This window comes from Lygodium microphyllum, chromosome 27 (genome assembly GCF_053477565.2).
Source record: "Lygodium microphyllum isolate KBCC chromosome 27, Lygodium_microphyllum_v1.1.10, whole genome shotgun sequence".
NCBI lineage: Eukaryota > Viridiplantae > Streptophyta > Polypodiopsida > Schizaeales > Lygodiaceae > Lygodium > Lygodium microphyllum.
This window is the reverse complement of record NC_141161.1, coordinates 98,761,435-98,777,436: the sequence shown is the minus strand read 5'-3', so window position 1 is coordinate 98,777,436 and position 16,002 is coordinate 98,761,435. Positions and strand designations below refer to the sequence as shown.

The window sequence follows — 16,002 nt, the reverse complement described above, 5'->3', positions numbered from 1 at the left end:
CTACTCCAAGGTGAAGAGGATACATGGTTATGGGTGGATTCAATAAAGTCAAAAGAAATGGTTTAAAGAGCTATCTATCGAACTGCAGGAACGAAACAAAATTAATGCATTTACACTTATGGAATAGATTCCTGCTTTGGCTTACTTTCACATTCCTCTAGTTGAAACACGGATCGCAAGTCTTTGCTCAATAACTGGAGTTAAGCAAGACGGAATTGGTTGTGCTCAAGTGAACTCAGGCTTCATGTCCACCTTACATGAAGCAAGAGATGTTCCTGTGGTCTTTAATGGACATGACCATGTCAATGACTTTTGTGGCAACCTTCGTGGAAATATAAAAGTTTGTTATGGAAGAGGAGTTGGCTACCATGCATATGGTAAAGTTGGTTGGTCTAGACGAGAAAGAGTTGTCCTTGTGTTAATGAGGTCGTCAACTAGTAGTAATACCTCACAAATTGACATTTCAAAGGGTGCAAATGTGCCTATATTACCTTATGTAGGCTTCCTCATTGTAGGGGCAATTACATTCTCGTGGCATCTCTCTCTCTATCTCTGAGAAAACTGCGAAAAAAGATTTGGGGGACCTCAGATTTCGAATGGCGTGCTTGCTAATGATGATGAATGCGGAGAAGATATGGGGTTAATTCCTGCATGTGTTCAACTTGTTCTACAAGAACTTGGGCTAATCGGTCTATGGATACATCGCATGCCAAGCACCCTAGGCATTGAATTTTCCCCTGCATCCAGCTATGAATATGCAACGGTTTGTGCTCCTTCTTGTCATGATAGTAGCACTCTGCGCTCCTGGTATGAGGAAGATGAAGGCTGGCGCCATCTCTTCTCTCATTTGAGAGAGAGAGAGAGAGAGATTACTCAGGAGGGAATCAATGACAAAACGTCAGACATATTCATGGATTTCCCGCGCTGCATTAGAAAAGGCCAATCATTTGACACAGAGAGAGAGAGAGAGAGAGAAAGAGAGAGAGGCGCATGTACGTGCAGGACATGACGGGAGGATCCTTCTCAGCATTTTATTAGATTATAGCTCTCCCTCCGTAGACGAGATCCATTGATAATATTATCTTATATCTTCCATGCCCTCTCTCACTATTCAATCCTTTACATCTCCTCCCATCCTTCCCTGCGGGCCTGCAGATAAATTAAAATAACACACACACATTCTCTCTCTCTCCCCTTCCCCTTCTTCTCCCCCTCTCCCTATCTCGGAACAAGATTATCAGACCTCTAGCAGTGGCAGCAGCAGCAGAGAGAGAGAGAGACCGATCCTCTTTTCTTTCTCTCCATTGGGACGCAGATCGTGAAGCTACAACGTCATGAAGTGAACGTGATCATCAATGATTTGCCAGTGCCAGCTGCTCCTTCGGATTTGCTAATCCCACCACTTGATTTTTAAGCACACCTGCTACTCCAGGAGGAGAGAGATTCTTCAATGTCCTTAGTGATATTAGAGAGGAGATACCTTGGAATGACTCATACTTGATGGTTCTACATCATGCTGGATCCCGGAGTGCTCATCTCCTCTCTATCATCAATGAAGACGTTGGAGAGGCTTTCTCTCGCCGGAGTAGGAGGTGCTACGAATGAGGTTGTGGAACAAATTATAAAGAGAGGAAACATTCTCTTGCTGTGTGCCATGTTGAAGAGAGGGAGGAGGTTTGCAAAACACTAACACAGCCAAGAAATTGATCAAAGAGAAAAAAATGAGAAGCTATGCATTTGGGGAAACTGTGGGAAAGCAAAACAAAATGATGAGCTCACATTTGATACGATTGGATGGAGAATACCATTCGTTGGACTGCAGGAGGACACGGTCTTCAAGGACGTGACAACGACCCACGGGATTTGCAAGTACGTGCCGAACTGTTTATCTAAAATAAATGATATAGCATGAGTAAATGTTCAATTTAATATTTTTAAAAAATGCTTGAAACCTGTTTTTTGGAGCTGAATGATTGTCTATATTTATGTGCACTTGAAATCATTTCCTAAAAATCAAAAATAGTAAAAAATGTTCCAAAATGGTTCAAAATTGACACATATGAATTTTTATAAAATTTGTGGTCGATCCAATATGACCTATGATATTTTTTTATAAAGACTATGTCTTTATAAATTTATTGAATTTTTTTCATAATATTTAAAGATTATTTGATATATTTAAAATCTTAAAAAATTTTATTTTTTTAAAAAAATCATAGTTTTCATTTGAGTAAAATATTTTATTTATCAATAAAAATATGGATTTTTACATGAAAAGCTAAGAAGATAATTCTTTGTTTCTGATGAAGTTTTGTAAGATTTTATAAAAAAAAGAAACAACAGTTTAAATATATTCTACTGAAAGAAACATTTTCATATAAACATGGTGTTTTTATTTTGAGGAAATAAAATGATACATGATGTACTATTCAATAACACAGGGATGGGTAAGAATGAGAGATACAATAGTATTTTATGATGTTTGCTGATGATAAGAAAATTATAACCTTAAATTAAATTACAAATATCAAGAAACTTAATAAGATAATGATTTTGATGGCATGAGGGAAAGCCTCAGCATCCATATTTAGGATATATATTTTGTTTGAATTTTAAAAAATGATTATTTGATGATTACAAGGAAGAGTGGAGGGTCACTAGGACTAACTGATAAATTAAAGGAAAATATGGAAATTCAAAATGAACTATGTATGTGTTTACGTTAGAGTGTAGAGAGTACCTGTTTTTATCCTGTTTTGTATTTAGTAAAGAAAAAGAAAGAAATGACATTATACTCGCAAAACGAATTAAGTATTTAAACACTAAAAAGCAATGACGAAATTACAATACGGAGTTGGGAAACGTTACAAGGAATTAAAATTATGGGTTTTTAGAATGTTAGATGTTTTGATTTGAATGATTGTTGTTAATCAAATAAATAAAATGAATTAATTTTAATGAGTTGGAAAAGAGAAATATAAAAAGGAATTTAAATGGGGATATTCAAATAGATCCAAGGGATCTATACTTTGAAACAAAATTCTTAAAGTCAAACATCAAAACTTCCTGGATAAACCGCCACTAGTTTGGTAGGAGCAAATTATGAGGAGCTGCCCTGAGAGATGGGGAGAAGCTGTAGTTTTCCTAGGTTAGTATTCTAGGACCCAACATAGAGACCTAGCTGTTTAAAGAAATGAAATATGAGATTGAATAAGCTTACAAAGTTTTGTTCAGGTGATTAGTTGGACTACTACTAATAAGTGTCACGAATAAAAAGGAAGGCTAGACTAAATTGCAAGAATTAGTTATCAAGATCACCTGTTTAGTGCAACAACTCTTAGGACTTGGCTTGACAACCGAGTGAAAAGTGGCTTGGTCTTTGGCCATTCATTTTTTGGTGCGTCTGCCAGGAGCCAAGTGTGCTCGAACGGGTGCTCAATTTTCCTAGGGTATTTAAATCCTAGGTGTTATTTATGAGTGAATATGCAGTCTCTTTTCTAAAGGACTACTTTCCTAATTTGCCCCAAGAGTGCCAAAGAAGAGTGCTAGATTGGGCGAGAGATACAGAGTTAGTAGAGGGAGGCGAATATTTTAGCCCTAAATTAACTGTGGACGTAGAGCAATTATCCTCTTGGAGTTGGGGTTATAACAATTGTGCACAAACCATAGTTCTACTAGCAACACACTTTGGGCTAATAGACGCAGTAGAGATAAATACAATTAGTGTATCGTACCACTTCGATTGGTATTATCATAGCTCTTATCGAACCTTTAGAAGAGTGGTTTGGGATGATGTGCTACCCTGGATACGTGTATCCGGAGGTCTAAAAATTACTTTTGACACAAAAGATGTTAGAGAGGTTCCTGAAATCTTAGACTTAATCCCCGAGCAAGAAGAAAAGTTGCCTTATGGGGAAATAGACCCAGAGTTGCCGACTATTTTGAACCTTCTAAGCGCGCATACAAGCGAAAACCTAATTTTATAGCTTCAAATAAAACGTGCGTAATTTTGGAGTATGGCAGTAAGAGCTAGTTTCGTAATCGTGGATGAATTCAGAAAGACAAAGGCAGCAAAACTAGGCTAGAGATCAGCGAGCTAGAGAATGAGCGGCGCGACAGGAGGCTTGGTTATTAGAAAGGCTTGAGAGGATCCCAACGCATTACTGAACTTGGGGATAGACGCTGTGTCTAACTCAAACGTAGAATCCTTAGAGCCTAACATATCATTCAATAGAACGCCATCAAAGGAAAGTGAAACAGCTTCATACCAGTGGGATCAAGTGGTTTCAAGCACTGATAATCGTATTGAGGTAAAGAGCACGCAAAGTGAGAGCATGGAAAGTGAAGCTAATGCCACTATAGGGAGTAACGAATCTACATTTAGTTCGAATTTAGAATCTAGTTTTGGGTTAAACTACTTATTTAAAGCACCAAAAGAACCCTTCTGGATAGATAGAGTGACAGATTTGGGATTACGTTCTTTGTTTCGTATTCCCCATCAAAGAGAGCAATCAAGAGCCGTATATGACTTTGGATTAAGATCCTTATTCAGAGAAGCCAAGGAACCAGTGTGGTCTAACTCTACTTCAGATTTTGGACTAGGAACACTATTTAGGGAAACAATGGCTCGAAACCCAGTTAGATTAGCTGACTTTACGCAATTCGGGGGATTGTGGGACGAAGATCCCGATGCCCATTCGCAACGATTTGAGGTTACTTGTGTCACCAATGAGATAATAGAGGACGACCAAAAGCTTCATATCTTCCCTGCAACATTAAAAGATGAAGCAGCGAGGTGGTACAGGAACCTGGATGCTCAACATAAAGGAACCTATGTTGCCTTATCAAGGGCTTTTCTCGAAAAATTTAGGCGACAAGGTTTTCAAGATAGATTGGCTCTTCAATTAGATTATTTATCTCAAGGAGCAATTGAAAGCGTTGAACATTACATTGAGCGTATGGAGACAATCATTCGCAAGATGAATCCCGCTCCTGATGATCCCACACAAAAAAGTAAGTTTATTGATGGGCTTAATCCTGAAGTTCATCAACATGTTAGTTTACAACGACCATCTACGCTGGCAGATGCTAAAACACATGCTAGATGGTGGGAAGAAGTGCAGCTTAGTCAACAACGATGGAGAGATCTCTTCAAGGAACCTCGGATGGAATACCCTACCAACACTTCAGGCGGGGTACCTAAGAACGTGTCTTATGTGACCATGCCTTTAAATCCATCGGTAACTGCAAATTCAAATGTGTCAAGTGTACCTTTAAATCCGTACACTTCGATCCCGGCCTATATGATGCAAACAGGAATGCCTTCTATGCCGCAACCTCAATCTCCTCTTGATGAAGCAAAAGTAATAGATATTATTGCGAAATCCCTAGGAAAATTGAAGGAGGAAATTATGAGTGCAGTACAAGCACCTTTGAAGGAAATTTATTCGGTAACAACACAAGGTCCAAGTGCACAACAATCATCGGGAAATTCAACTTCGAACCCACCTAGATCAAATATATGGTGTGGTAAGTGTCATGGTTACGGCCATGTGGCTACAGAGTGCCCGACACCTTCAAGATTAATACCTGATCATCCACCGTTTTGTACTTTTTGCCTTAAAATAGGGCATTTGGATACCAATTGCTGGCATAAGATAGGGCAAGAGCAATAACAAGCTCGTTCAATGCAAACGAATTATAATTATATGGATCGTAATAATACAACTTATGAGATTGGACAACCCAATCAACCTTTTAGGCCACGAGGACTGCCAACCCAGGGTAGACCTCCAGTACCCCGAAACAATTATAATAGTGATACCAATCGAGGGAGAAATTCTCATTTTAGAAGAAACAATGGAAATTTTCGTAATCCAATGGGATAGGGTGGACAACAGCATCCTAGGGGACCAGTAATTTGTTATCGATGTCAACAAGAAGGTCACATAGCTCCGTATTGTCCAAATGCACGTAAAAATCAAGACTATACTCCTCTTTGCAGGAAGTGCAATGGTGAAGGACATTATGAGGAGAATTGCGCTAAGAGAGAGGATAACAAAATTACTGACAAAGGTAAACAAGCCTTACATTTGATGTGGCTGACATCTCAATAACCTCTTCAGAAAGTATGGAAGAAGATGATGTTATTGATAATAATAATAGTATGCCTGAGAGTAGGATCTTAGCAGCTCTTCCTTATGGGGAAAATGCTTTACCCTTTGGATTTGTACAACTCCCAGATAGAGCCAAAAGGATTTATTATTACTAGCTAGAAAGACAGGAAAAAGAAAGGAGAAGTAAGCATGGGTGCAAACCCTTACGAAGACCACTATCTCGTGAGAATGAGGATGATTCATCTTCGGCTTTTAATAGGTTTTCACAGACTTCTCATGAACATCATGGTAATTACGTTAGGATTATTAGAGAATTGAACGAGGCATTGGAAGTAGAGCGTGAGGCAGCGTTGACTGCTGTAAATGAAGCAATGAAGAAGATTACTGAGTTGCAAAAGGAAAAGGCAGAATTTCAGTTTAGAGAAAGGCGATATCTAGATGAGATATCGCTTTTAGAATTTTATTTAGAAGAACAGAAGTCTAAATTTAGTGGCGGGGAGTTACAAATGGAACAAGCTTTACCTATGGATATGAATTATTGGGAAGAATATGAAAAAACTAATAGGTTTTTGGAAAAAGATAAATCTAAGGGTACTTTTGAGCCAGAGACTCGAGAAAAACCCTACGAGTGTTCCTTGGTTGTGTCATTCTCTTAAGCATTCCAACGGAATTATGCAGAAGATGTATCGCTATTCTAGGAGACCACTAGTTGGTTATCGACGAGTCCAATCCAAATCCACCAAGGTCAAATTGCAAAATATGCAAGAGGTGGTGTTGCCTCATCCAAAAGAAAGAGTAATGGATTTTACTATTTATGGGGTTGGCCAGGAGCCACAACTTAGATGGTTTAAACCTACAACACCTAGGAATTTTGTGGAACTGAAAAAAGTCATACATTATTTGGGCTATTGAATTCAGGGCGAGGAGGATGAGAATCTACATTCGCTAATTCTCAAGCTTAAAGATAATCAATGTTCTTGGAGTGTAGATGATCAAGAATGTTTAGAAAAGAATAACAAAATCTTACGTCGATATCTCCGTAGGTTACATGCTCAATATCCATGTAATTCAGAGCAGATACCTAGCGTAATTGACTCTGTAGAAACTTCATTTATTATGAAATCTCATAAAGACTTAAATGCCAATAATGGCTGTTTAGATAAATATTTGAAGGGATATACTGAAAAATCCTTTCTTGAGACAACAAATGTCTACGGAGTAGAAGTTGATGGTGCTACTCAAGATAACCTGACTATTATTCCTTATAGGGCTTTACCCTTAGTACATTCTGTGAATGTGAGGGAAGAAGCACCAGAATCAAGTACTAGGCATAGTCTGCTTGAAAATGTATCGATGCAGATATCCGAAGATGTGCCACAATTAAGCCATGAAGAATAGCTTCTCTATTTATTGAAGAGCCTGAAATTGAAGTAGTTAAACTTAAAATGATAGAAGGAAAATATTTAAATTTAGGAGACCAATTGAAATTGCCACATCGTGAAATATTTGAAGAAGTCTTACGAGCGCACGTTGACGCTTTTTCTTGGTCATATAAGGACCTTAAGGGTATCAAAGCTGAATTATGTCAACATTATATTGATTTGGAGCCAGGCACGAAACCCGTATGTCAACGTCAACGACGGACAAACCCTGTATATGCAGAGTTAGTGAAGGCTGAAATCACTAAACTTTTAGATGTTGGGTTTATATATCCTGTTGCATATAGTGAATGGGTGTCCCCTATTGTGGTAGTACCCAAGAAAAATAGTAAGAAGATTTGTATTTGTGTCAATTATAGAAAGTTGAATAGCAAAACACGTAAGGATCATTTTCCTTTGCCATTTACTCATCAGGTACTTGATAAGGTTGCTGGTCATGAGCTGTATTCTTTCATGGATGGGTTTAGTGGTTACAACCAAGTACTAATTCATCCTAAAGATCAATCCAAAACTACATTTACTACTGAATGGGGTACATTTACTTATAAAGAAATGCCTTTTGGTTTGTGCAATGCGCCCACAACATTTCAAAGGGTTATGATTGCAGCCTATCAAGATTTTCTGCGTCAATGGATGAAAGTCTTTCTTGATGATTTTTGTGTCTATGGGACAGGAAAAGAAATGCCTGAGCTACTAACGCAAGTGTTTGAGCATAGTGATGACGTAGGTATCTCCTTGAACCCTGATAAATGTGTTTTTGGAGTGTCAAAAGGAACCTTATTGGGGCATATCGTTTCTAAGGAGGGCATTGCTATGGATCCAGCTAAAATTGCAAAGATTTCTGCACTTCCACCTCGAACAAATCTTAAGCAATTGCGTGGTTTTTTGGAACATCTAAATTATTATCGTAGATTTATTTCAGATTTCGCAAAGGTGGCATCACCTTTGACAAATCTGCTACGAAAGGATACTCCTTTTACTTGGGACGATGTCTGTCAAAAAGCATTTGAATTTCTTAAACAGAAGTTAATTGAAGGACCAATATTAGCACCCCCACATTGGGCAAAAGAATTCCATATTCATGCCGATGCATCTATGTATGCTGTAGGGGTTGTTTTGTGCCAAGCAGATGATAATAAGGTGGATCATCCAATTTATTATGCGAGTTGGAATTTAAGTGATGCAGAAAGGAATTATACCACCATTGAGAAAGAATGCCTATCAATGGTATTTGCGGTGGAAAAATTTCGTCATTATTTATTAGGGAATAAATTTACCATATATGTTGATCATGAGGCGTTAAAGTGCTTGCTTAATAAAGCAAACATTTCAGGACGTGTGATTCGTTGGATGCTGTTATTCCAAGAATTTGATTTTCAAATAGTTACTCGTCCTGGTAGAGCTCATGTCTTAGCAAATCATCTATCATGATTATTAACATCAGACAAGGAGGAAGGTGTGGAAGATGATTTGTCGGATGCATCACTTTTTACTGTGGAGACACAAGCTCCATGGTATGCTGATATTGCAAATTTTTTGAGTATTGCTCGATATCCACCTGGTGCTGATAAGCGTCGAAAACGTCAGATATTAATACAAGCACGCTCCTATGGATTATTAGGGGGTTACCTTTATAAATGTTTTCCACGCGAGGGTATCTATCGACGATGTGTAAGGGAAGATGAAGTCCTAGTGGTTCTTAAGGCATTGCATGATGAGCCGTGTGGTGGCCATTTTGCTGGTGAATTGACTGCAAGGAAAGTTCTATTAGCTGGTTATTGGTGGCCTACCCTATTTAAAGATGCTTATTATAATTGCCGAAAATGTGATGTATGTCAAAGGGCTGGTCGTCCTTCTAAGAGTTTTGCAACGCCTTTGACACCCACATTAGCCTTAGCACCTTTTGAGAAGTGGAGAATTGATTTTGTGGGCCCAATTGATCTGCCTATGAGATATTGATCAAATCGTTATATTTTGGTCTATACTGACTATATTTCAAAGTGGGTGGAAGCGAAAGCACTGAAGACAGATAATTCACCTCTTTCCAAGGCTAGAAAACTTTCCCAAGCTACACATACATTCAACAGAACACATACAGAAGCATACAAAATAGTCATAGTACAGTACCAGAACAGCTACAATACAGTTAGAGAACAGAGACATAATCTCTACAGAAGACCTACAGAAGGTCATCAAAACCTCATAACTCATACTCAAACCATTCCAAACTCTCAAAAACTATTCAATAAGCTTTCACAAGATCTCAATCTTCATCAATCATGAATCCATCCCTCCTTACAGAAAACAATCAGAACAAAACAGAACAAAACAGAAGGTATACAGAACCAATCAGAACATCTCAGAACCTCATATCTCCACTAATAAACATAATGAACTTCCAAAACACAATCAATATCATCCAAAACACTCTCAAACCACTTCCAAGCCAATCAATAATCTCATAAAATCAACCATTCAGCTCTCAAAAACAACAAAAATCAGCCAAAAAACAGATCATTTCAACACTCAACATATCCCCACACTTAATAAGGAAGCGTCCTCGCGACCCAGGAAAAAGGGAATACAAGTTCAATCCAAAAGCTCAACTTTGATCTTCAATATCTCTTCAAAAACAGTCCATCCAACCATGACCCCAACTTATAACCTGTATCTGATATAAAAATACAACGAAAGGAAAACACTTTATACATTAACACTTCTTATCAAACTAGAAATCACAACAAACTTGTTAAGGATATAAGAGGTTTCTTCTTCGTCTTCTGCATCAGCATCTTCAACTTTCCAACCACGACCCTATCACCACAATTCTCCAAAATGTAGCTCACACGAAAGCCAATCCAATAGGCAATCACCACGATCTTATTACATCAATTAACCCACAACACAGACACTACACACTACACAACCATCTGAATGACTCCTCCAAAAAGAGAGATTTTATCATTAAAAAGCATCCACCATACATTGGAAAATGTATCAATGAAGATGATCCCTCTTAAAAGATTGGTGATTTCGGAAACGATCCATAGACAAGGATTCATCTACAAATATTTTGGGAGGATTCTGAAAAAACTGAAGACAACACATCCTTTCCAACAAGACAAGGTATCTACTAGGCAAACAAAGGGCATGAAAATACAATATATCTAGCTGCTGTGAATCAATGCTCACATTGACATTCATGCACAACTTTGGAATAGGCCTTGAATCATTATGAGAATGCCTATGCATATACGCCAGATACCAAGCAAAATGAGCAGTTAATCTCACTGAAGGATCTGCAGACTGTGAATACTGCTGAGCAAAATGAATATAGTTCTGATATGCTTGACTAGCAGCTGTCCATTCTCCTGGAATTACTGGCCAGTTTATCTGAGGTCCTGTAAGGGAATCATTCGAGCTCCATCCCCTTCTTCTAGAAATCTGATGATCAAACCCGTCATAGTCACTAACCAACTGAGATGGTTAAGATATAGAAGTGGCAGGAGAGGGAAGTGGAATAAGGAAAAGTATATGAAGAGAGGGGTAGGCAAAATCATAAAAGGAAGAATGATTTAAAGGAGTGGCTGAAATTTGTAGGGAATCACTTAAGAAGGGTATTAACTGATAAATAGGAAAGGTAGAAGGTACATGAATGGATGGGGAAGGACATGGTAGAGAAGGGGAAAATACTCGATCCTCAATAAAAGAACAATATGTAAAAATGGGAATTTGAGGAAAAGATGAAGGTTGGAAAAGAAGGGGTAAGATAGTTGTGGAATTAGTTTGACAGAGGGAAAGATATATATCATATCGGTGAGCCATTTCTTGGTAATACAGGAGGGTAGGAACAGAAGGTCCTAAGAGAGATCTTCTATGATAGGCATAAAAAAAGGGAGAATCAAACGGATTATATTTTGAAAGATAAGCTAAGAGATCCACCCTCAGTTGATTAGTACTCTGAGCATAGGTAGGGGCTGTGTTCTATCTTTGATTCAGGACCACAGAATCAATCATGATATGCCATGAATTATCAGGGTAATTAACCACTTTGGAGGAGTAACTCTGAAACATGTCAGCTATTCACAACTCCAAATGGTTGACATACAAAACAGCTTGTAAAACCACATCTCCCACATACCAAGCCATATCCACTTCATCTGGAATCAACAAGTCTCCTCGTAGATACATGTATGACATCAACATGGTATCTGTCGTGACAGAATCTTCAAACACCATCCTTACCACCTCTGTCAGGAACTCAGCAGACCAAGCCCCACTCCATCCATCCTCTGGAAGAGGTAAATCCATCGTGGAAAGCTTCATGTAGAAGGCCAAGTTCTGTAATTGGTAGTGGACAAAGAAAGAATGGTCTAGAGGAACATATTCTTGAAACTGCTCAAATGTAGACATAGCAAATCCATTCTGGATTGCAATCTTTCCACTTTATCTTGGAAGAGAGGACACAAGGTAGCCTGTCTCTGAAGAGCAGCCAAGTCCTGCTGTGAGAGAGAAGGGATCAAGGGAACATGAGGGCTTGGAGGAACAGACCGGGACTTTGCCAGTTGATCTTGCAACTGCTTGATTTGGGAAGCTTGTGATTCCACTGTGTCATTAGCAGTCTGTAAGACTGAAAGTTTGACATCTAAAAGAGTTTGGAACTCCTACGTGTCTTTGGACATCCTCTCCTTCTCCTCTGAAAGGCTAGTAACCTCTGATTGAGCCTCTGTTAACTGGATCTTCAAAGAAGATATCTCATCTCATTGGGTTGCAACCAGTTGGGTTTGTTGCTCCATCTGCTTAAACAAATCTGCTAGGGTATCCTTAGTAGAGGCTAACTCGGATGTTGCCTTATGCAACTGGTCCTTAGACTGCATCAGTTCTTCATAAAAGGAAGCGTACAGCTGTTGAACACAGGCTCTCACTGACAATTCAATGGAACTCTGAATGTCTTTACATAGGAAAGGAATTGCATCTCCCGAGAGTAGACTGTTCAGTGAGGGGACTGATATGTCCAACGAACCTTCTCGATGTGCTCTGAACAGGTTATTACATGTGAGATAACCAGGGAGATCACTGCCGGAGGTAGCAGGAATGGGTACTGAAGGAAGAACTGAAGGAGCTTTATCCGCTACCCGCTTCAAGCGTTTGCGTTGTATGACCAGGGGAGACGGAGAATCATCATCCTCTATATCAATGGGTTCTGACTCATCTGAAGGTGGAGAAGGAGGTACTGGATCTAATGGAGGAGGTGGAGGCACACTCATCTGTAAACCTGAGTAGGTCAAGAACGCATACAAGTACGAGCCATAGGTGACATTGGTAACATTGACATTGCCCCTGGTGACTTTGACAAAATGTTGATCCATTTTAGTGAGTAGGTAAGTGCTCCAATCAATAGCTACTCCTTTTAACACCATCCTTGAAGCTGTGAAAAGCTCTTTGGAAAAGTAATGGGATGGCGTTTTTGCAGGCATAAACCTGTCTTGGAGAAACTGACAGACCATCTTCCACACAGGATCGGTGATCATGGAAAAGGAAACTCCTGAAGAGTTGATCACCTTCTTAACATTCAGCATTTCACGTGTCTGCTTTTGTAACAGCTTCAAAATCTCTTCATTAGAGAAAAGTTGGCGAGTGGTAACAAAGGGTTCACCTTTGGAGGGAAGAGAAAGAGCCTTCCCTAGGCCTCGAGGTGTCAAAGTCATAGAAATACCCTGGACCAGTCCCGAATTTTTGTTGTAGGAGGCCATAAACTCATCACACATCGATGGATCCTCTGGAAGCAATGGAAAGGAGGTAGCCACAAAAGCAGCGAGTCCTGCCTTCGTGAGAGGCTCAAAAGTGAGTAGGAAAGAGTAATCCCTACTGACTAGTGGGACATACTAGATAGGGGGAGGAGCGTGAGAAGGCGCCATTCAGATAGTTACACACACACCACAAACACAGACAATCAAGGAGAATGCCTGCAAAGCAACAGACAAAGACCAAGGATAAGATAGCAACCAATATGATAAAACGTGACTCGACCAACTATCCCCAAGCAAATCATAGCCTAGAAAAAATTCGACATGACCTCTAGACTTATGCGACCGAAAGCTTCATGCTATGCAACATGCAAACACCCAAATCCCCGTATCAGGCAATAAAGAAAAAAAACTACACACCGTACCCTTAACCGTAACAAAGACACTAAACCAAAACATCACAACAATCCACACACATCCAGACCACAACTTTTGAGAATCAGGGTTTGACCATGGAGATAACTCCAAAGACTTCGCATACCCATCCCACGAAACGAGTTCATTAAAAATGGAAAATAAGTGCAGTGAGGGGGAAATTAATTTAATGAAAGGTTCATTTTAATAAATTATTAAGAAATGGGTGAATTTTTATTAAGTGATAAACCTTAATAAGAAAACGGCGGTTCCTTCTTAAAATTGTAATTACCAATTATTAGGGTGAAGCGATGCTTTAATTCGAATCACGGACTTCGATACCCAGACTGGCTCTCTAAATGCAAGTTCATTTATTACAAATTAAGGTGATGTGGAGCGGCTTTTTTGCCAGCGCGTGCTCTTGTGACGGCTGGTTCATTTTAATTAAAAATATTAAAGTGCCTCTTTAGTGTACTTAGCACATGCTAAGTGAACGGCGGGTTTATTTTTATTTTTAAAAAAAGGTGTGTGTAGTGCGAATGCGCATGCCATGGTGGTGTTTAGGGTTCATTTTTTTAAAAAGAAATTAATCATGATGTTTGGGGTAGCTGGAAAAAAAAATAAAAAATAAAAGAAAAATACCTGGTAGTGGGTGTATGTGAATGCAAAGAATGCGCACTCCTCAATCCAAAAAATATCTGGATTTGTTTGCTAGATGTTTAGTTGGTGTTTGGATAAAAAAGGATTGTATTATTTTATTGTGGATGAAATTTAGGTGTGGCATGAAGTAGTTTTTCAGCTTAGAAAATATGCCAAAAATAAGTAAAAATGTTAATGGAATTTTTAGGAAGTTTTCAGAAATTAATCTGAAATTTTTTAGCATTTTTAATGATTTTTTCATTGTTTTTGAGTAGTTTTAAAAGAATTTTGAATGTTGAAAATGGTGTGAATTTTTTCTGAAAATTGACAAGTTAGAAAAAATAGGCAATTGGTTGCAAAAATAGTAGGAAATTTTCTAGATTTTTCTGGAATTTTTTTGCAGAATTTTAAAGGTTGGTTAATGTTGGTTTTTGTTTAATTTTCAATGGTTTTTTTTAAAAGGTTTCAGATGTTTGAATGAAAAATCTGGGAAAAATACCCAGAAATTGATGCCAGGAGGCATATTCCACGGTGGATTCCGTGAGGTTTTACGGTGGATTCCGTAAACTTAGATGACCGGGGCTCATACGCAAAGAGGATTCTTTGTGCGAGAAGTTGATGGGGACGCCTGTCCTTTTCGGGCGTTTCATTAATTTAGTGTGTACATGGGTGATTCCATAGCGGGTGATTCCGCAAAATGCATATTAAATTAATAAACGTTTATGAGTTTAGAGTGCGCACTCGTAATAAATTAAGGTTAGGATTTATTTCTAACCAGTTGATTTATTTATGTAGCTGAAGACTGCTAGGTATTCACTTTTGTCGGTTTAATTGTGTTATTTTACTAACGATTGTGAATGCTTCAGTTGATGTGTAGAGATAGCAGCAGTGGCGGAGGAAAGCATTGGAGTCTAGCGGGTTTTCGACTCTTGGACTAGATTTTGATAGGCGCCACGCCTATATTTTGTTATGTCTATTGAGACATCGATTATTTATTATTATTTTGTATGCGCTTATGCGCCTGGATATGTTATTTTTATTTGGACATTGAGATTGGGCGTGCCAGACTCTTTGGGCACCGTCCATTAGCTTTATTTTCCTTTTTTTTGGTAGAAAGCAAACTCAAAAGCTAAAAGCTTGTCATATTTTTGTAATTGGGCTATTTTTGAGCAAAAAGATTGGAAATATATATTAAATATATGCTTTGTGAAGCGCTCACACAAGGCATGGGGGAGATTCAACCCAATTTGTCTCTTGTCTCATGTCGTGCTTGTTTTTACATTGGTTTTTGTGCTAAAAAGTAGAGTGCTTTGTTCTTGGGGACCTTTGGGAATTCACTACGTGAGCTACCTGCGTCCGATCTGCGCACCAGTGGTATCAGAGCGGAGCAGAGATCAAGGGCTTCCAATCGCTACCAATCTCGGGCGAAGGCGGAGCTCCAGGAACAAACGGCCTCTACAGTCAATCTCGTCGCGAATCGTCGATACAGGCAGACTTCTGGCGATCAAGAACCCCTGTTTCCACTCTCAGATCGCGAAGGACCACTCTTTGTCGGCGGAGGACCACTCCCTCAACTCCATGAACAAGTCGTGATGAAACTGTGAGAAAAGCTCTTAATCCTATTAATCAAAAGCTTAATCATAAAGC

General features: G+C 38.8%; 1 pseudogene; it reads left to right on the top strand.

Moving 5' to 3' along the window:
• Positions 1-4,135, top strand: part of LOC148012644 (uncharacterized) — a 49,334-nt pseudogene extending 45,199 nt beyond the window's left edge.
• The last annotated feature ends 11,867 nt before the right edge of the window (positions 4,136-16,002 follow it).